The sequence below is a fragment of the Mustela nigripes genome, chromosome 4, assembly GCF_022355385.1.
Source record: "Mustela nigripes isolate SB6536 chromosome 4, MUSNIG.SB6536, whole genome shotgun sequence".
NCBI classification, from domain to species: domain Eukaryota; kingdom Metazoa; phylum Chordata; class Mammalia; order Carnivora; family Mustelidae; genus Mustela; species Mustela nigripes.
Genome location: NC_081560.1, coordinates 145,984,904 through 146,008,370, shown reverse-complemented (window position 1 = coordinate 146,008,370; position 23,467 = coordinate 145,984,904).

Below are 23,467 nucleotides of genomic sequence, written 5' to 3'. Positions count from 1 at the left end.
CAAACTGCCTGCTTTCTTTGTAGCTTTGAAGTTTCATTATTTTGGTCATGCTCCTAGTAGTAGATGGGGCTCAAGTTTTCTTGTTCTGGGACCATGTGTCTTACTGTTTTCTTCTCAGAGTGGACAGTGAGAGTGAGGGAGAGCAAATGTCTACATGATATCTCTTAGCCTTTCCACTCAGAGGTGGCAGAAGGCTATTTTTGTCCACATTCCATTTCTCAGAGCGCTATGGACTGAATTGTGTCCCTTCTAAAATTCATATTTATAAACCTTAATGCCCAGTTTGACTATGTCTGGAGATGGGGGTCTTTGGGAGGTGATTAGGTCATGAGGGTGGAGATCTCAAGATGGGAGTAGTGTCTTTATAAAACATAAGATCGTGAGATCTCTCTTTCTCCCACTCTTCCCCCCCCCCCCAATCTCTGCCATGTGAGGATATAGCGAGAAAGCAGCCATCTGCAAGCCAGGAGGAGAGTCCTCACCAGAATCCAACCATTCTGGCACCCTGATCTCAGACTTCTAGCCTCCAGAGCTGTGAGAAATAAATTTTTGCTGTTTAAGTCACACATCTATGGTATTTTGTTGTGGTAGTCCCAGCTGACTAAGACACAGAGTAAGACACTTGGCAAAGCCCAGTGTTTTGCAGAGTAGATTTCAACCCACAGGTGTGGAAGGGAGGAGGAGTATATTTGTTAATAGCACAATGAAGAGTATTAACAGGTGCCAAGATCACGTTTCAGCTCTTGGTATGCTATCTATCACTGATGTCTTAACTTCAAATTTACTAGTAACCTGTGTCCTCCTCATTCCAGAGTCCAATAGATTATCTGATGTTGATCATGAAAGCAAAGCAAAAGTCTTAAACAGATAAAATAGATAAGATCCTCTCAGGATATCCATGTGCCATCCTTTAGTATCCAAAGAAATTTGGAGGAAAAATAAAACAACACAGACCACAAGAACTAGCCATACAGTTCATGCTTTATAAGGTACTTTGCTAAGTCTTGCTTAAGTTAGAGAACATATTGCAGAAGTTTGCATATCTGGTTAAAATTTTAAGAACTAAATAAAATCTTTTTCCAAACACTAAGCATAATACTCAGATTACTTGGATATCAGCTGGAGAACTCTTCAATACTTTTGTGTAATCCCTGGTTTGATGGACCCTTCCTCATCTGTTCCATTGCTCCAACAGCTTAGCCATTGAGATGAAATTATACTTGTTCCTCACATTTACAGTGACAGCTTTCATTCTGATAGGGTATAGCTAGGTGATGGAGCTGAAATCCCAAATCCTGTATGGTAGTTCTTCAGCGTAGTACCCCAGGAAAAGAGAAAGATGATTCGGTTCCAGAATAATCTTATTCTTAAGAAACCTAATATTTACCTCTGAAAAGTAAAAAACATACAATTTTTTTGTTTTTGCTTCTCAAAAGATATCAAAGGGACTTCTTTTTTTTTAAAATTTAATTTAGTTTAATTTTTTTTTCAGTTTCAAAATTCATTGTTTATGTACCACACTGAGGTCTCCATGCAATACATGCCCTTTATAATATCCAACATCAGACTCACTCCAGCTCTTATCTGCCCCAAACCCTCAGTTTGTTTCTCAGAGTCCACAGTCTCTCATGGTTTGTTTCCCCCTCCGATTTCCCCCAATTCACTTTTCCTTTCCTTCTCCTAATGTCCTCCATGTTATTCCTTATGCTCCATAAGTAAGTGAAACTATATGATACTTAACTCTCTCTGCTTGACTTATTTCACTCAGCATAACCCCTTCCAGTCCCATCCATGTTGATGCAAAAGTTGGGTTTTCATCCTTTCTAATGGAAGCACAATACTCCATTGTATATATGGACTATATCTTCTTTATCCATTAATCCATTGAAGGGCATCTTTGTTCTTTCCATAGTTTGGTGACTGTAGCCATTGCTGCTATGAACACCATTGGGGTACAGGTGGCCCTCCTTTTCAGAGGGAATTCTTATATTAATTTTGGTCACAGAAACTTATGTCAAACCATTTCCCTATCAATGCTCTGAACAATTCTTAATATGAGTTTTTTCAATTCTCTCCCACCTCTAGTGCTGGTACCACCTTCACATTCTCATGGCTTGCCTGCTTTTTTTTTTCCCTTAAAAGATTTGCTCATTCATTCATGCATTCATTTTTAGGGGTGGGGAGGGCAGAGGGAGAGGGGAAAGAGTCCCAAGCAGACTCTGTGATGAACATGGAGCCCTATGCTGGGCTCAATGTGAGGATCCTGGAGATCACCACTTGAGCTGAAACTAGGAGTCCTACACTCCACCTACTACACCACCCCGGTGCCCTCGTTTACCTCCTCTTACGTGGACTGACTTGTCTTCTCTTGTAAGATAGTAACATCCTTGCCCTTATAGAGGGGTAGAAATAGGAAGCAAACATGGTCACTGGCACATAATTCTGTTAGTTGATTTGGGGCAGGGGAGGTCCATGAACACACCCCTTGTTTATTTCAACCCTCATCATGGAGTTTTAAGGTCAACTTGTTTATTTTTTAAAATCTCAGAAACGAAATTCTGGAAGAGACCTTAAAGTCATAAGATGAAGAAATGATCTTTAAACACAGCCAGTTTGTTCTAAAGACTATCCCAGCATATATCCAGTGCTGTTACTATCTCAGAGTAACTGCTACTGAACAGCACTTAAAGTGTCCCTTAAGAATGTATTCCTAATTTCCCTTCTATTTGACAGTACTTTCAACATTTGTTGACCACTCATGTATATTATTGGACTGAATAAATATCACTTCAAATGCTTCTATGTGATGTGGACTTAAGTGTCCTCATCATCCTGATTGTCCTACACCAAAGCAATATTTATCTGTAACTTACTGTTTGCCCTAGCCTCTAGTGGCTTGACAAGCAAAGCCTAGAAGAGGATCCATTAAGTCCCTGTCCCACTAATTCAGTTAATATTTCAGTTAATATTTCAATAGTGTTTTGGGAGGGAGAATAGCATAGTTTTGTAAGAGCTCCAACTTAGAGTTAAACTACTTGGATTCATAACCAGCTGTGTGCTAGATTCATCCATAAATCTATACAATGCCAATTTCATGGAGTTTTGCAAGATTCCAACAAGCTAACGCTTGCAAAGAGCATCTGTGATATCTGGCATACAGTAAGAGCTTAGCTAATATAAATTATGATTTTACTACTCCAAAAATAGTAGAATAAAATTTCAGGGAAATGTCTGGTTCTGGCCATGACAAGATAACTATTATCAGAATTACCTTTCTTCCTTAAGCAATTATAACAGGTTGACAAAGAATAAAAGAACAACGCTTTGCAGATGCTGTACCTCAACCATCCAGTTTTAGAACTTACAGGCAACTTAATTTCCTAGCATCAGATATTGCAGTCAACATTTTAAAATACTGCTATTGTCTCTTTATTATATCCCATGTGATTAATTCTGCTTACTCAATGAATCCCATTGCCAAAACAAAGACTTCTCTTCCACACCGTCCATTGAGATAAAAAGGAACCTACTCAGACCTGGAGATTATCTTTAAGGAGCTACCATTTCATATCTTTGAAGAGCATCAAAACAGTAGCAGCAGCAATGGCACCATCTGAGCATTTTCTATGGGCCAGGCAAACTTACCATACTCATTCACTCACTCACGTGATCTTGTTCCTGGTTTCTTCATCGATAATCTGAGAATAAAGATAATAATGATAGAGCAATGGCAACTGCTGCTCAACTTCCTCAGTGACAGAGACATTAGAGGCATAAAAAGTGTGAGGATGTGTCGTTTCCAGGATCTGCCACATTTGCCAGAAGGATTTGCATTTGTGATCAGGACTGCTTTAAAGGCCCTTTTTCCCTCATCGGCAGGGTTCCCACAAGGCCGTTCCAAATATCAGCTCAGCATCCCTTTGGCAAATACATTACAAATCTTAACATCTCTTCTTCTTCTCCACCCCGCCCTTTTTAAAAACATATAATGCATTATTTGCTTCAGGAGTACAGGTCTGTGAATCATCAGTCTTACACAATTCACAGCACTCACTATAGCACACACCTTCCCCAATGTCCAAAACCCAGCCATTCTATCCCTACTCCTCTACCCCCCAGCAACTCTGTTTTTTTCATGAGACTAAGAGTGTCTTATGCTTTGTCTCTCTCCTGATCCCATTTTGCTTCATTTTGCCCTCCCTTCCTCCCAACCACCCTTCACCATGCCTCTCAAATTCCTCATACCAGAGAGATCATATGGTAATTGTTTTCCTCTGATTGATTTATTTCTCTCAGCATATCCTCTAGTTCCATGCACATTGTTGCAAATGGCAAGATTTTGAGGTTTTGTGATGGCTGCATAGTATTCCACTGGCTGTATATACCACATCTTCTTGATCCATTCATCTGTTGATGGACATCTAGGCTCTTTCCATAGTTTGGCTATTGTGGACATTGCTGCTATTCACGTTTGGGTGCACATGCCCCTTTGGATCCCTATATTTGTGTCTGTAGGGTAAATACCCAATAGTGCGATTACTGGGTCATAGAGTATATATATGTGTGTGTGTGTGTGTGTGTGTGTGTATAGAGAGAGAGAGAGACTGGTGAATAGAATATATATATACTGGTGAATAGAACAGAGCCACACACTTGATTTTGGGTGTATTTTGGTCTGTTAGAAGAAACTGCCTCCCAAAATTTTAAAGAAAGAAAAACTTATATCTATATGAAAATAAGGGTAAACATGATGAAGGGATGGAATATGACTGTAAAGATGAAAATTTAAAAAGATTCTAAAAAAGGAATTGGTAAGATAAGAAGTTGGTTGAAAAAAGAAAAAGAAAAGAGGAAAGAATGTGACCAGATTGGAGACTAGAGCAAAACCATGCACTAGATTTAGGATATATTTTGATCTGTTAGAAGAAACTGTATCCCAAAATTTTAAAGAGAGAAAAACCTATATATATACAAAAAATAAGGTTAAATACAATGAAGGTTTAGAATATGACTATAACAATGAAAATTTGAAAAGCTTTTTAAAAAGGTATTGATAAGATAAAATTGTTTAAAAAAATAGGAAAGAGGAAAAATTTTAAAATAGAAAAAGAAAAAATAAAATTAAGAAAATTTAACTTTGAAAGACTAAAGAATCCTGGGGGGAAAAGTCATGAATTCTATGTTGCATTCCGCTCACTCTGAAGTTCTGCAGTTCTCATTGATCAGTGAACTTGGTCTTGGCCAGACGTTCTTGCTGATCTGCCTGTTGCAGTGATTCTCAAATGTCTTTGCCCGAGGTGGCATTGCACTGCCCTTGCTAGGGGCCAGGCTAAGCACTCTGCTCAGTTTTGCTCTCTGGAGCTTTTGTTCCCTGAATGCTTTCCATAGATCTCTGGAGGGCAGGAATGAAAATGGCGGCTTCTTAATCTCCCGCCCCATAGCTGCTGAGAGCTTGGGGCCCCACTCCTCCATGCGGCCTCAGAGAAAAGTGGTCAGTCCCTCCCCTCTCCCTGGTCTCCGGTCGAACTCTGTGCTCACCTAGCCTGTGACTGAGCGTTTCTAACTCTGGCGCACAGTCCTGTTTGGAGTCTCCAAACTCAGCTGATTCCTACAGTGTGCTCCCATGCCACTCATCCTGGAGGAGGAAGAGAGGGGTGTCTCTCCAGATCTGCCAATTATAGGGTCCCTGCTCGAAGAACAGGGGTCCAACTATGACTTAGATCACTGTTTAAGGTAACCCCAAGCTGAGAGCTCACTCCTTGGCTCTGTCTCTGTAGCCGGCTTCCCCGCTATGACACCTGAGAGCTCTGCCACACTCAGACACCCCTGGTCTTTTTGTGAGCCTGCAGGTCCTGAGACCACACTGTCCATGCGAGGGCTCCACACACCACCCCCCCTCCCCACTCCCGGCCTTTAGCCTCTGGAGTGATGTCCTTCAGTGGAGCAGACTTCTAAATGTTCAAATTTTGTGCTCTGCTGCTCCACCGCTTACTGGGAGCCGGCCCATCCCCCCATAGTCTATCTTCCCTAATGTTGCCTCGGATTCACTTCTGTGCATGTCCTACCTTCTAGAAAGTGGTCACTTTTCTGTTCCTTGAATTGCTGCTCTTCTCTTCTATCTCCTGTTGAGTTTGTAGGTGTTCAGAGTGGTTTGATGACCATCTAGCTGAACTCCTGGGCCCTGATGATATTTAGATCTCCTACTCCTGTGCCACCTTGCTCTTCCCCTCAACTCTTAACATTTCAGTAGAATTTTAATACTCAAAGCCACTTTTACAAACATTATCTCATTTAAGACTCACTAAAACCTTAGAGCAAAGAAACTTGAAATACCTTAGCAACACTTGCAGGAAAGCATGCCACATGCTAGGTGAAGGAAGAGAGGCTTGAATTCATACCCTTATGCTGTGTGGTCCCTTCGCAGCCCACCACCCGAGGCTACCTTCTCAGAGCCTTGGCCTGGGAGCCACCTGGCCTAAATAGGAAATCTATTTCTACCACTCACTCTGTGTGTGGCCCTGGGAAAGTCACAGGACCCCTCTTAGTATCTGTTTCTGCTTAAAAGATGGTTAAGAAATCCCCATCCCATAGAGTTGATGTTAAAGACACTTTTGCAAACTTGCAACTGTTTGTTGCAAGGTTCGTGGGAGTCCATCACACAGAAGTTCGTGGGAGTTCATCACACAAATGTAGAATGTGAGTGTAGTGTTTTCCGTAGATTTAGACCTCATTTCCACACTGTCAGAGTGATAGTTATTGCCTGATCATTCCTTTCCACAGTTTGACTCACCATCTCGAAGTAGGAGCCTAATAGAAATGTACAGACAACTTTTAGCCATTGATAAATATTTAAACATCAGACTTGACTTTATTTTTTAGTTTAGGAAGGTTTTTTCACTATCTCTTGAATTCCTCTACTTATTTTAATATCTTTTCCACACTCTTGCAGATGAAGAAGAGCTAATCAAATAAGAGTATTCATTTCACTTCCTTAGAAGTATTTTTGTTTTTTTAAAGAAAGAGTGTGAGTGGGGGCAGGGGTCAAGGAATAGGGATGAGAATCTCAAGCAGATTCGACACACAGTGTGGAACCTGTCCCAGGGCCAGATCTCACGACCCGAGATCATGACATGGACTGAAATCAAGAGTTGGCAGCTTAACTGACTAAGCCAGCCAGGCACCCTTAGTAGTAAATTTTTAATAAATACAGAAAGTTGCATAGTTGGGGTAGATAATTGTGTTGTTCTGTATTTCCTCAATGCTCTGCCCAAGCTTAAAGTGAATTTTAATCACTTAAGCTTCATTTTCATTTTGTGGATCATGAAATTAATGTAACCATAGAATTGACTAAATTATAAAGTGCCATAAGGTATTTTATATTATTATTATTGTTTCAAAGAGTACTTCCTAGTTTAACTGAACCTGCTTAGGAACTTCAGACTTAAAGCTGAAGTCAACAAATGTCTGCTTCTGTAAAGTTCTTTAATTCCTTTCTTCAAAGAACTTTATATTCTGGTGAAAAAAAAATGTAACTTCAACCAACCAGCTCAGTACTTTTGATCAAGTTCTTCGTCTACACAAAATAGTACATAAAGTGAAAAAAAAATTAAGAAGAGTATTGCAGTTTTCAACATGTCTTCACTATATACAAATATTATCCACACACACACAAATCACACATCACACAAATTATAAAATGTCAGTGTGAGAACTGGTATTTGCTTTATATGGCCATTGGTAAAGTGCTTAGGATTTGTCCATCGTACCTCTTCTTCCTAAATCACAGTTAATGAGGCAAAGCCATAAGTGACCCTTCCCAATTCTACTAATCCCATTCAAATTCATAAGGCAGGATTTCAAGATCTATCGCAATAGGAAGCATCAATTATAGCTAACCAAATATTGTTGATTTTTTAAAAAAAGTGCTTGTTATTCAGTTTTCCAGGTCTTTCTCTTTCTTTAACTAATCAATCTACCCTCTTTCAGTGTAATTCATCCCATGGAATTAGAGCAAAGCAGTTTAACACTTCAAGCAGATTACAGAGTCAATAGAAGAATTAGCAAAAATAAAGTTAGTGCATTCATCTATAGGTGCCTAAAGCTGTTTTCTTTAATAACTAGTGCTGGAAATGCAATGGAATATATGGTATAATAAGAGAGAAAATCACTAGTTTTACACAAATTCAGGAGTGGAAACAGTGTCTGCTTTCTTTCTGAAATGTGCTCCGCTTTTATAAGTATTTTTCCTCAACCCTCATACTCTCTGGAGCTTTCTCTTTCTTCTTCCAGCCCTACACTCCTGAATCCAGCAGGCTTCCTACTGGCCATCTCTGCATCCTCAGAATTTACTCATTCTCTGACTCCTTTACAATCAACTTCCACTCCTTTTCTCTCATTAAAATCACTAGCTTTTAACATGGCCACAAAAGGTTCCTTGAGGCCAAAAGCTATGATCTATATTCTATTCTCTTTTTCTTTGATCTCTGCAGAGTTCTAATTTATTTTTCACCTTTTTTCCTTAGAATTCTCTACTCCCTTATATTTCTTAGCACTACCCTCTCTTTACACTCCTACCATCTTTTGATGTACTTCTCCTGGGCTCCTGAGCTGGTCCCTACCCCTCATATATATACCTCCACCAGAAACCAATTTTCAATCTTCTACTCATAAAAGTCTATACACTCTTCCTTTGAGAGTTCACTCATCTATTAATGTTTTTTTCACTAGGCAATCATTTATTAAATTTCTAACATGATTCAAGAAATGTGTTAAATGCTATGGGATACAAAGATAAAAGTTGTTAAAAAAAAAAAGAGCTTAATTATCAAATTACCAAAACATGATAGTATTCTTTCAAATCTAACTATATTACTCTCACTTCTTTTGTGAGTGCCAATATACTGCATCCCTGGACATCAGTGCTATAGCTTCACACTCAAAATATACTTAAAAATGAACTCATTCTCTTTCTTCCAGCTTTCCTGATTCTCTGAACTGTGTTTGAGACCTTCAAGATTATGGCATGGTCCCTGTTATTCAAGCCCCACGTACTGAAGTCATCGTTGACTATTTCCCACATCACCACCCTATGTAAATAGTTAGTATTTCTTATCAGTTGTGTCAGAGTCACAGCTATCACATTTTTCCTTCTTTGTCAACCTCTATTGTGTTTCCCTTGTGTTAACTCAGAGCAATTGAACTATCTTGCAGTATCTAGAAGTGGACCCAAACTCTGCTCACCCTATACTTCCAATCTTTTTCATTCTTTATTGCTAGGATCATTTAAAGAAATACTAATTAGGGGTCAACTGGGTGACTCAGTCAGTTGAGTAACGGCTTTGGGCATAGATCATGATCCAGGGGTCCTGGGATCGATTCCCAGATCAGGGGGTCCTTGCTCAGTGGAGAACCTGCTTCTCCCTCTGCCTGCTGCTCCCCCTGCTTGTGCTCTCTCTCTCTTTCTCTGACAAATAAATAAATAAAATCTAAAAAAAAAAAAAAAAAAGGAAATACTGATTAGAATCAATGTCCTCCAATCCTCAATTATTCTGCACTATTTAAATAGTCACAAAGTTGGGGGACCCTTCACAAGGGAGTCCCAATCTGTTTCCAGCTTCAGCTGTAGTTCTTCTTTTTTGTAAACTTGAAGCCCTTGATTGAAGGCGTTCTAAATCATACCTCTCAAAGTCCAGCCTCAGGTCCTTTTCACATGCTGAGCCTCAAATTTAAGAATATGGCTTCCTCTTTTCTGCTCCATTGACTGTACGACTCTATCCAGATAGAGTAACTGTATCATTTTTTTGCCAAATTGTACATCCTTTCCTTTATCACACTCCAGCCTTCAGTTCCTTCCCATAACTGATGTCATGCCCTTAGTACTTAGTACTAAGTACCTTCACTTAGTACTTTCTTAGTACTTAGTACCTTCACAATTTATTTGGTACTGTATTCATAGATTCTCTAAAATTCTTATATTTCACTCAAGAAGTGTGAAATATAGAAAATTAAGAATATCTGATAAGATAGATGGTATGGTAAATGCCTAGTTTCTCAGAAATCAATTATCACCAGTGTTTTTAGAGAGCAGCTTCAGTTTTTTTTTGGTCTGTTTACTTCTACTGTGTTTTCAAACAATGCAAATATGTGGTTCTCTGTCTCCAGGTGGGTATTTGGATTCTCAAAGGCTGGTCTGAATTTTATTCCATTTGTTTTCTCAGAGTTTGACATCTGGAATGCACTCAGTTAAGAATTGGTTCATACTGAATGCTGGATGACAATTATGCACATAGCAAAAATTAAGATTACATATTTATTTGTGTGTAATGATTTATATAATTAACATTAGTATTATTAAAAAAACAAAATTAAACTGAGAAAATTCAAAGACCTAATTGGCTTTCTTCAATTCATGAATGGGCAGCATACCATCTAGCCTGTGGAAAGGAGTTCTGACAAGTTGTACACCTGGAAGTTTTTATGGGAAGGGGGTGGAAGGCAAAGAGGTTATCAGCAAAAGAAAAGAAGGTATAGTTTCAGGCAGGACACCTTGTTTTGGGGGGAGGGGGATGGCAGGGTTTTTATCATGCAGATTACCTCACTTGTTCATCAGGAAATTCAGATAGACTGTTAGAAGGTCATAGTCCTGGGCTAGGTTGAAACTGTAATTAAATCTGGGCTTGCTATTATTAGGGGCAAGTGATTCCATTTGGGGCTTGTTTCTTTTTCTTTCTTTCTTTCTTTCTTTTTGTTGTTGTTGTTGTTTATTTTTTAACTGTTAACCAATAGTTATCATACATCATGATACTTGGGGGTTTATCACTTCTGTTTATTCTAATACCTATTGCAGTACTCAAAACATAGTATAAACCCGTTGAATAAATGAATGTATTAAAATCACACACTAGGAGGCTTGTGCTACAGGGGTTCATATGGAAACCATTTATGAATCATCCATTTATATCAAATTATCTTTTATACATTCTTTAAATAGATATTTACTGTCAGCTGATCATATAGTATGCAGCCAATGTAATTTTTCCAATGATAGTAAATATTGTCACAGCCAAAAAAAAAATTTGTGTGTAATGATTTATATAATCACAGCCAATATTTGGTTATGTAAGAGAGAAAGAGAAGAAAAGCAGCAAAATTTCCATTTGGGGACCTTCAAAACCCATCAAAGGGATAAATGCATTAATTAAGTATTGGGGCACAATTGCATATAATTTACTGATAGAAATATATTAACAGTTATAAATCAAATATACCAAAGAAAGAATATTTATTTGCAATTCGGTTTATAACAGTAAGCATAATTATGAAATGGAAGAAATTAGTATTTGGTCAAACCATAACCTAACCCTTGTATTAACAGGCCTCTTTTGGTCCCCACTGTTGCAGACTGTGTGATTGTAATCTCATCCAAACTGCCTTCCGCTCCCCACCTCTTCCAAGGGAATGGCCAGAGCCCTAAGACCAGGACAGCCCCTGAGTTGCTGGTTTTCTTGTTGTTTTGAGAGAGAGAAAGAGCATGTGTGTGTGTGTGTGTGTGTGTGCACGTGTGCCCACATGCGTGGGGGTGGGTTGTGTGCGGAGTAGTAGAGGGAGAGAATTTCAAGCAGATGCTGTGTTCAACAGGGAGCCCATCAGGGGACTGGATCCCAGGAGCCTTAGATCATGACCTGAGCCAAAATCAAGAGCCAGATGCTTAAATGACTGCAGCACCCAGGTGCCCCCTGAACTGCCATTTTAAGGGTAACAAAACTGAGTGTGAAGAGTGAAGGGTTAATGCTCTGTCTGCAAGTTTTATTTTCTCATGGTCAGTTACTTCTTCCATGGTCAGCCTCTCTTGGAATTCATGGTTTGGGGTTCTTTTCTTTCTCTTCATTGCTGTAGAAGCTGACCATAGAGACTCCTTCACCTTTTTTTAAAGTTGTAAGTCTTCTGACATTAGATAAAATGACACTCTGAGGCATAAAAGCAGAGCTCAGATTTTTAGGGTAAGTTCGGGAGCTCATGGCCAGCAGTTCCTCCCTCCCAGCTGATTGGCCTGGCACTGTTCTCTTCAACTCTGCTTCCTTTGGTCATCCCGCGTCTCTGTGTCTGCCTTTGTCCATGTAGTTGGCTGGCCGGGTGGAGGACTGATTCAGGACTAATTCCTGAGAACTCCTCATTTCTCAGTCTCTTGTAGAAAAAAGAAGATCATGAGGTACTAGTGGGATGAGAGCAGCTTGTGTAGGAAAACAGATGTCTGACTTCATCAGGCTTATTTGTGTGGGTGTCTGCGTGCATGTAATTGCATCTGCCAAAGAGGCTTGAAAACTGCCTATTATTTGATGCACACACCTCAGAACAGTGCCGATCAGCAAAGAAAATTTGCTTTCCCAGAACGACAGCAGCAATAGCAGCAGGAACAATAACAGAAAACCAACCAAATTATTGTTAAGCCACTCCTACATCAATGCATCTCAAACACTGTGATTACACATTTGTATGAAACCGATGTGAATTTTGGCCACGGCCACTTTTTCTAGAATAATTACAAACCAGGGGTGTCCATAGGCAGAACGGGGCTACACTTTGTTTTAATTTAGCCTCTTCAGTTTGCTCGGAAAAAGAAAAAAATCCCAACGTTTTAATTGGGGGTGAGATCGACCAAACGTCCACAATGAAAGTGCTGATATTACACTGTATCACTTCTCTAAGTCCAGTGATCAATCCCTTCCACCGAATGGCCTTTTCCCCCTTCCCAAATTATTGTAGGCTCTAGTGATCTTTCTCATTTAAATAACATAGAGATTTAGAGACACAACAAAAATATGAAACCTTTTAAATATCAATTGGATGTCACAGTGCATATATATATAATATATAATATACATATATTATTATCTTTACTTAGTGTTCAGTTTATACCTTAAATGCAAACAAGATCCAGCCATTTTCTCATGTAGCAGAACAAATGAACAAGCAAATTACCTTAGAAGCTGGTGTGAAGATACTTGGTTTTTCAGTATTTAAAATCTCTTTCTCTCTCTCTCTCTCTCTCACACACACACACACACACACACACACATATCAGGTTGTTGGTTGAAATTAATCCTCATTTTAATTTTCCAGGTCACTGAATATTTGTCCATAGCCTCCTGCTATTTCTCCTTGATTAAAAACTTCTTTCTCTGCTAGAATGTTGCTTCAGTTTTCAGCATACATATGATTTGGATTTAGTCAAAGTTCCATTGCAGAGGTTTGGCAACTTGAATATAGTTATAAACAGAAGATATATGTGAAATTGAATAATAAATTCTGTGCTAAACTCTTATGATGATCTCAGAACATCTTCTGAGATGAGACCTTCCCTTTGGCTCTCCTTTGAGTTAACAGTAGATTGTCCCCCACACTGCTTCCCAAGTGAAGGCAGTTTTAGCTTATTCAGACTATTGTTTTGCTAAAAGATAGGAAGGGGTAGATTGCTCTATGTTATAGGAAGGATTTATATTAACTGGATGGGAAAAGAGGAGAGATAATGGGGTTTTGCTCATTTTAAGAGCTTTGAAGATGAAAGACCAGATATGTCCAGCAAGAATTTTATTGTTTGTGCTACACGTTGCACATTTTCTTCCCCATCTCCCCATCTCCCCTGTAAAATATTGATGTTTTAATATATTAAGGGGTTAGATCTGTTTTTAAGTTATGCCAAGTTCTATGTCTTGTTTCAAGGTGAATAAGGGGCAAGAACAGGGACAACCTATGCTTGCCTGTCTCCCTTTTTCATCTGTGTGTGTGTGTCCATGCGCGTGCGCGTGTGTGTGTGTGTGTCTGCAATGACCTGCAAACACTAGGGAAGATGGCTTCCCAGACACTGCCTCTGCAAAAGCCAGAGGATTTGGGAGGTTCTAAGTAGCGTCTCCAAAGCCAGGATCTGATCTCCATATTTCAGGAAGTATAGGATACCTTTGAACACATCATTTATAGGGCTGAAATAAAGGAGGAAATAGTAACCACATTTTTGACTTTTGATGCTATATTTGCATGCCCACACCAAATTCACTCCTCTTTACTTTGACAGGTTAGTTTTCAGTGGTCTGAGCACTATTCTTCATTGAACATTAACTCCAATGAACATCACCCACACAATCTGTTGATAAAGGAGAATGAATGAGTTCCTTACCTTGATGAAGAAGAGCACCACTGATATAAGGGAAAGAACATTAAGGTTCAGAGCCAACAAGCCAAGAAAGAATTCTTGAGACATCTTTAGTGCAGAAAGGTGGTTTTATTAAAGTACGTGGACAGAACCCATGGGCAGGAAGAGTTGCACCGAGGTCATGATGAGTGTCCCATTATATAATTTCAAGTTAGAAGGGGGTTAGGAATAGTGTAAGTCTCTATGGAATTTTAGAAGCAAGGTATCCAGGACCTTGAGGGGGTTAGCTATTGTTGGGAGAAGGTCACTTATTACCATCTAATAAAAACTTAGAAACGAGACCCTTCAGATCTGTATGGATGGGCCATAAGCTGGGGGATGATTGCCAACTTGTATCTTGGGGGATTTAGAGATAAAGAAAATTTCTAAAGAAATTTTTATATTTTTATGCGTTAAAGTAGACTTGTAGTATCCTGGGGGTTGGGCTAAGGTTGCCTTTTGCCCTTAGCAAAGTATTAACATCAAGGAAGTTGAGTCCCTAGAGGAATGTCACTCTGCTTGTTTCAAGGACTTGTCAGTGGACTGCAAGTAGTGAAGAAACTTAATAATTTTCTTCTGCCTTTGTTTCCCACATCAACCACCTCCACAGAGTTCTGTAGTTCTCAGGGGGAAAAGGCAGTATCAATTTTGTTGAGAATAAGAAGTTTGGTTTAAGGTGTGCCTTCCGTCAAAGGGATTAATTAAGATTGGGGGAAAATCATGATATAACAGTTTAGGATTGTTAGAAATAGCAAGGCAAAGATTTTGAGGTAAGGATTCAAAAGTTCTGAAGACCCAAAGCATCTGCTGATACTTCTAATGAAGGGTTGAAGGGAAATTTGCAAGTCTGGAAAAAGTCTCATATTGAAAAATCCACTTATTTGCCTGGACAGAAGTGTCCTGGAATAGTCAAGTTAAGTTAATGAGTACAATGGAATAGTAAAATCTTGTTAGTACAGATTATAATGTAGACGTTAAACTGTGTGTTGGGATAAGTAGATAATTTTGGAGTTTGGGTTTAGATATCCTTATCCTGAAGAAGAGACCCAACTCTAGGAAAAAGCTCAAGAATGTCTTCTTTGTGTTAGTTGTTTTGATATTGCATTCTGGATTTAAAATATGTGTTCAAGCTTTACATTCTTTTGTGTATCCTTATGGAAAGGAATAGTCCCTGCCTATAAGATTTTACTAAGTTCTTTATGAAATCATATGTTTATGATTCAATTTGTACAGATTAAGACTTTGTAATAAGACGGTAACACAGCCTCAAGTCTCCTGGGCTCTTAAGGTTCTTTCAATATCTCCTCTCACTTGGGTCAAGGCCTGAGTGGAGATACCATCTGTCTTCAGTCCAAATCTCAGTCAAGATTTCTGCTTGTAAAGAACCTGATGGTGGTCACATTCAGCATTTATTTCTTGAGGCTGAACGTATTTATCCATATTGTTAAATTTTAAGAATCAGCATATCATGGGCAGAGTTCTATCTCAAGAACTTCTGAAAATCCAGATTGTGTGGAAATCTGTTCATCAAAATCTGCTTTGGAGATTTATTCTGGAATGTTAACAGATCTTATTTAAATCCTCTCTGCATAGGGACCACTATTCCCCTTGCATCTATTAGGTATCTGGTGTACGTGGGAATAGACATTCTTTTCTAGGGCCTTTGCAGACTTAATTTGACAATATATTGAGGTGACAAATGTCAGAAGGTGGGATGGTTTTCTTTTTATCATTAGGCTGGGTTTAGGAATTGAGACGTTGTTTTCCTTGAGATGGGAAACAAAAAGGGAGCTGAACAAAGATTTTTCACTCAATCAAATGTTTCTTCAAGGTGCAGGGAAATTAAATGTGGAGGAAGGACAAAGTTTTAGGGAGATACCTGTGTAAGAGGAAGGGTACACTACTTTTTAGAGGGACCTGAAAACTCATGTCACCCTTCATTTATTCAACTCTCGCTAGCAGTGGTTTGGGGGCTAAAGGAACTATTGAATCTTGCTGTGCTGGAGAAATAAAAAGAAGCCAACTTGAGCTTGTGTTTGAGGAATGCAAGACCATAAAATTGCCTGGAGATTTGCCTGTTGTCAATTTGGTGTAGAGAATGTAGGTTGTATTCCTGGACATAGGCCACTCAGTTTATAAGGAGGATGTTAGAAACCCTAGGAACCAAAAGTGATGGTTTGGGGTCATTAAGTCTGGCATAATAGAAAGAGAGATCATGTGATATTAGACTGAGTGGTATATGGATTGAGTATTGCTGAGAGTGAGGAAATTCAGAGGTTACCTGGCACTTGGGAAGTACCATCATCATAAAATTCTGTCTGAATATTTAATTTGTCATTCATGAAAAGGAGTCAGCCAGTTTGCATTAGTAATGAAAATTGTTTCCCCAAGGTATAGAAGTCATAGAACCACCACCTACTTGTCTGCAAAGATGGCTTCCATCAATTTCTTCCCTACGTATTTGCACATGCTGCCCCTCACATCAAGAGGTAAAATCTAATTTATCTTCCCTTAAATCTGAGATACCTTAATGATTTGCTTGACCGATTCTATTTGGTGAGAGTGATAGTATTATAGTTCCAAGGTAAAATCAGAAAAACTTTGCAGCCTCTTCCTGTTTCTATTACAAATCTTGATTTGGGGACAGTTCTTCTTGGCATCCAGCCACCAGGCCATGAGAAATCCAAGCCAGACCAAGGGGTCACTCATCGGTTAAGAACCCAGGTTGAGCTCCCAGCCAGTAGCCAGCATTCAACGACCTGCCATGTGAATAAGCCATCTCTTCATCCACCCTGGTTAAGTGTCCAGATGAGTCTCTCCCCAGCTACCATCTGACTGCAGTCTCATTGGGTAACTCAAGTGAAAGCTGTCAGCTGAGCTCAGTCAACCCACAGAAAATCACAAATTGTTGTTTTAAGCCATACATTTTGATGTGGTTTATTACCCAGCAATAGATAACTGGAGGACTTCTCAATGTACTATTTATGCAAATTTCTGTCAGTTCACAGTAGGTGGATTCTAGACAATTAAAATGAATGAGCAGATCCTGGAGATACAGAACAACTGAAAACACAAAATCTTTCTATAGTTCTTTGTTTTGTTTCCCCTGCATACCCTGTTTCCCCAGATAACACCATGCTCCGGGGGATGCTGTAATGATTTCAGACCTGGCAATATCATGACTTGCTCTTTCACTATTCCTATTTCATGATGGAATTTGAACTGTAGGTTATCAGCTGCTTCAGCAATCTCATTTCATTTGGGGTCCCCAAATTGATAATTTAGATAATTTATTAATTTAGATAATTGTATTATCCAAATTTAAAAATTAAATTATTTAAATTATCTAAATAATGTCAGTGACATCCTGGTAGTTTAAATTTTTCTTATAGCTCCATGGAACTTTGTAAAGAGACAAAAAGAAGGAAGTTTTGATATGTTTATTAAAAAAAATTAAAAATTAAAAAAAAAGAAGGAAGTTTTGGATGAGATTAATCCATTTTAACAGGTATTAAAGGAGGCACATCAGTCTCTGTGCCACACCAGGTGGTAGCTGATGGCGAAGAGGTTTAGCTAGAAATAAGCTTCCACATGGTTAGGAGAGAGTGGGAAGATAATACAAGCCAAATGATACTTTTTAAAACTTTCAGAATTAAGATGAAGGTGTAATCATTTTGTTAGAATTTACTTACCTGTGGCAGCAAATGATCAAATTGGTAATGAGATATTCGAAGTATGTTCCTCAGGGTTAAAGAAAATTTGAGTCATTTGACATCACTGGCATTACATGTTGTTATGTGTTGTTATTTGATGCACATTTTATACTCCAGACTGGTAATCTTAGCTGGACATAAGGTTAAGTATGATTAGAAATGGGGAAGTGACGGGTCAGTAATGGCTTGACCTAGTATGCGATGTACTAGGAACTATTAACGAGTCCTCAGGGGTCCTATTGCCTGTGCCATTTCCCCCAGGTGGCCATTCAGAAACTCTTTAAAGGATTAGAATTACACAGGGAAAGGGCTTTTTTTCTCCCCCTGATATTATATTATCTTCTCTAGAGGAAATAGCCTTCCTCTAACTGCCCAAGGTTTTAAGCATGAGAAGGAAAAAACATGTAGAGGAAATTACCTGCACACACCAACCTCTAGGGGGAACTCAAGGCTTTCTCTTATCCATCTCCTCTCCCTGCCCCCCTCCTCCACAAGCATTCTCATTCTCAGTCCAGTGCCTCTGTCACTGACATGATGTTACCTCGCTATCATTACTGTGTTCACAATTTTGCTCACCATACAATACATCCCATATGGAAAAAATGTTTATCACTTTCAATGGAGGAGGAGCTAATAATTCATTATTCCTTATCATGCATTCTTATTCTTATCAGAAATCCATATACATCAGTATATATTCCATATACATAGTATATATATGTAATATATATATGTCATGTACATCAGTATATATAGTATACATATTTGTGTATATGTGTATATAAGTATATGTCTATATGTCTGCGTTTGTGTATATATACGTGCATATTATCAATAAAGATGGGTTTCTCTTTTATAATTCAGTCCTGATATTGTTACTACATATTAAACAAAAAAACTCAGACAGAAACTTAGCTGAAAAGCCACTTATTTTTAACTGAGATGCTTTTGAAACAATTACAATCATGCATGGTAGATACTGAATAATTCAGAGAAAGTTGCAGATAATTCATGGTCCATCCCTGAGTCACTGCCTGATCTACAAGTAGTCTGAAAAATGATATGGTCTGATAGATTATTTGCCCCTTCTGGCAAATAAGAGGATATTATATTTCTATAATTATCCTGAAATATTTTAGTAGTACACCTGGAATCGGGTCAAAGTAACTGAAATCAGGTTTACAACAGAATTCCAAAACAGCAGCAGGTTTGTTTGTTTTTAAGAATTTGACTGGCTACTTCTGTAAAAAACAAATATTTAAAGGCTCAGATTTCTGTAGCTGGACCCAGAGAACACATATCAGAGAACTTTAAGAAAAAGTAACATATATCCTATCTAGGATTGGATTCTTTTTTTTTTTTTTTAATTTTATTTATTTATTTGACACAGAGAGAGAGAGAGATCATAAGTAGGCAGAGAGAGAGGGGAAGCAGGCTCCCCGCTGAGCAGGGAGCCCGATGTGGGGCTCAAACCCAGGACCCTGAGACCATGACCTGAGCCAAAGGCAGAGGCCCTAACCCACTAAGCCACCCAGGCGCCCCCAGGATTGGATTCTTGACTGGCTATTTCTCTGCAGGATTTGTGTCTAGGATTTCTGTCTCTAAATCCAATGGTCTTTTCATTACAGCAAATTATTTATTAAGTGCCCAATAATTTAAATTAGGACATTTTGGTACTTAAATACATCATAAGAATAAAATTAGCATTTTATCTCTTTTTGTATAGGATATATCTTTTAGGGTCAAAGTAATTGGACAAAGCATCTCAGACAATGTCTATCTGACATTACTAGCAGTAATTTTGTAGGAATGATAACACAAGTGAGTACGAACAGACACAACCTGTGCATTAGACTAGAGAGTTTTAAATTGTGAGAAGCCATTCCCTACGTGTGGTAGAATCTCAATAATTTATTGGTGTTCACAGTGAGATTCGATATTTTATATTTCTGATATTCCCTAGGCTTAAAATAGCCATTGGGATATTATTTCATGAAAACTAGGAATTTATATCAGTATTGCAGGTTTTTGAAGAGTAGACTTTTTTTTAAAGATTTTATTTATTATTTATTTGAGAGAGAGAGAGACAGAATGAGCAGGGGGAGGGGTGGAGTGAGGAACAGAGTGGGGGCAGAGAGAGGGGCAGAGGGAGAACCAGCCTCCCTGCTGAGGAGAGAGCCCAACGTGGGGCTCCATCCCAGACCCCCAGGACCCCGGGATCATAACCTGAGCTGAAGACAGCCACTTAACCCACTGAGCCACCCAGGCGCCCCTTGAAGAGCTGGCTTTAGCACTAGCCTACCCCTTTGAAGAGTCAGAGAATATCTTGCTGCCTATGCAATTAGTCCTATATTAACCCCAAAAAACCTTTCACTGGAAATATAGAGAAACACAAGCTAAATTTAAATGTATATGACTAAATGTATATCTGAGATTGCCAGATTGAAAGAGAATTTCTCAGGTTCTGGGAGAGAGAAAGAAGAGTGCCCTAAAAAACATTGGAATGCTTGCTTGAGGAACCGAAGCAGCTCTACTTGAGGAAGGGAGGGGCTGGAGGCAGGGGGAGCTGACATTTGAGAGAGACTGAGAAAAATAAAGTAAGACGAAAACAGAGAGGGAGGCAATCAACTTGGGATCCCTGGGTGGCTCCGTTGGTTACGCATCTGCCTTCCACTCTGGTCGCGATGCCGGGGTCCTTCGATGGAGCCCCAAGTTGGACTCCCTGCTCAGCGGGGAGTCTGCTTCTTCTTTTGCCTGCAGCTCCCCCTGCTTGTGCTCTCTCTTTCTCTCTCTGACAAATAAATAAAATCTTAAAACAAAAACAAAAACAAAAACAAAACAAAACAAAAAAACCCCTCTTAACTCTAGGAAACAATCTGAAGGTTGCTGGAGGGGAAGGGGGATGAGGTAACCAGATGATGGGTATTATGGGGGGCACTTAATGCCGTGAGCACTGGGTGTTATAAGCAACTGATGAATCTCTAAATTCTATCCCTGAAATTAATAATACCATATATGTTAACTAAATTGAGTTTAAATAAAAAATAAAGAAAAAAAATTAGCTTAGAGCAGTGGTTCTCAATGGGAATGCTTTGCACCCCACCCATCAGCTCTGCCTCCACCTGGAGACACTGGACAGTATCTGGAAACATTTTTTTGTTGCATGGGCAGTGTTAATGACATCTACTGGGTAGAACTCAGAAACTCTGCTAACCATCCTATAATGCAAGAAAGCCATCCAAAACAAAAAATCACATGGCCCAAAATGTTAGCACTATTAACGTTGAGATACTCTGACCTGGAGATCATGGGTTTTATGGCTATAGGGACAGTGAAGAAAGACTATGGTCCAGAGATGTGAAAATTTAGAACTGACACCACCCCCAAATGAAAGCCTTAATTCTAAAAGTGTTCTATCCTAAGTTGAAGGGAGAACCATGAAAGAAAAACAAGTCACAGGATTTGTCAGGGAAATATTTTGTTCTTTTCCTTTCTGCTTGGAGTGTGGGTTAGAAAAATTACCCATGAGCTCTTAGATACCACATTATCTTAGATTCCAAATATTTAGAAAATAAAAAAAAAAAACACCAATTCTGGGAATGTGGTATCAGTGGGCTTTCTGGCACAAGTCAACACAAAGTCTGTCTGGAAGGACAGTTTCAAAGAAACTTCACAGAAAGGAAAAGGGAAAAAAAGAAAAAGGATAAAGATCAGGTCACAATAAAAAATTAAGAAGTTAAACATGTACCAAAAGAAAGTTAGTATTGTGCCTTTGTCTCCACCTTTATGTATGTCTCCTTTTATTGCTCTTCTAACAAATTTTTCCTTTGAAACAGTAAGGTGTTTCAATTTTTTTTTCTAGTTCTTGTAGTGCACATTTCTATGTTTATTGCCACTCACGGCTGTTTTATAGAAAGGTTCCTTTCCTTCAGTCATTTGTGTATATTTGACAGTTTGTCTTTATGGAGCATGTTTTCTGTCTTTTTTTTTTTTAATTTAAATTCAATTTAATTAACACATAATGCATCATCAGTTTTGAGGCTGAATTTAGTGATTCATCATTTGCATAGAACACCCAGTGTGGAGCATGTTTTCTGTTGGTGTTCTGATACCTTTAGTTGTGATGGGGTCCCTCTGGGGGCCAGAGGATCACTTTTCATCTCTGTCAAGTTCTCATTCGGCTGGACACAGGTACTTGTTAACTTCTCAGCTAAGATTCACATTTGTAGTAGATACTGTAATTTTAGATAACACCATCACTGATACTCCTGAGAGGTAACTATCTTTTTAGGACTCCAGTTTCATGGCAGGTTTCTTTGGTCTTTCTTGGGTTGCTGAACAGAGTATTCAATGTCCCATCTCATAATGAGAATGACCTTCGATGGTGCCTAATTTTATGCAAAGAACTCAGTTCCAATTTCCTGCTTCTGTGGTCTGAGACATTATAACTTGTGCCTATAAGGGCAAAGTCAAGTTCCCAGCCCTCTGAATCCATTATCTGGTTTAATATTTTTTAAGTCACAAGGCTAACTATGCTGACTTTGAGTACTTTCCATGAAATGAAAACAAAACACTCAAGGATTTCTTTAGCCATCAAATAGACAAATCAAATTAAATTAATAATTGTATTATAACTGAGCTGAATATTAATGTGAACTTAGAGTGCATTAGAACCGTACAATAACACAGGTAAATACAGAATCAATTTTCAAAGGTGATGAAATATATGTTTAAAAAAGACCTTAGTTATGATGAAATTCTTTGCCAACATTATTTTGAGTAGTGTTTTTCTTTTTTTTAAGATTTTATTTATTTATTTGACAAAGAGAGCACAAGTAGGCAGAGAGGCAGGCAGAGAGAAAGGGGGAAGCAGACTCCCTGCTGAGCAGAGAGCCCAATGCGGGATTCGATCCCAGGACCCTGAGATCATGACCTGAGCTGAAGGCAGAGGCTTAACCCACTGAGCCACCCAGGCGCCCCTTGAATAGTTTTTAAGATGAAAGATTTTGAAATATTTTTCATCTCTACTTCAGAAGTGAGGAAATCAATTTTAAAATAAAGAGTCTTGTCAAATGCTGTATGACTGGGAAGTGTTTAGATTCTGAAGCCAGTGAGACTAATCACTACATGTGTTGGTCCCAAACATCGGTGTGCATAAATATTACCTACTTGTTCAAAATGTGTATTTTGGGAGCCCAACAAGACAGATTCTGATCCTGAGTTTCCATGACAGAGCCTGGATTATGCATTATAAAAACATGTCTAATGAAGTGACAAGTGTATGAAATTGAAAAGTCACATGCTATTCTGTGATTTGATGTTACTCAGACATCAAAACTAGACAAAGGTAAGGATCATAGCAAAAACTATATATTCATCTTACAAAAGAAAGTAGTTGGGGTGCCTGGATGGCTCAGTCATTGGGCGTCTGCCTTTGGCTCAGGTCATGATCCCAGGGTCCTGGGATCGAGCCCCACATTGGGTTCCCTGCTCAGTGGGAAGCCTGCTTCTCCCTCTCCCACTCCCCCTGCTTGTGTTCCCTCTCTCTCTGTGTCTCTCTTTGTCAAAT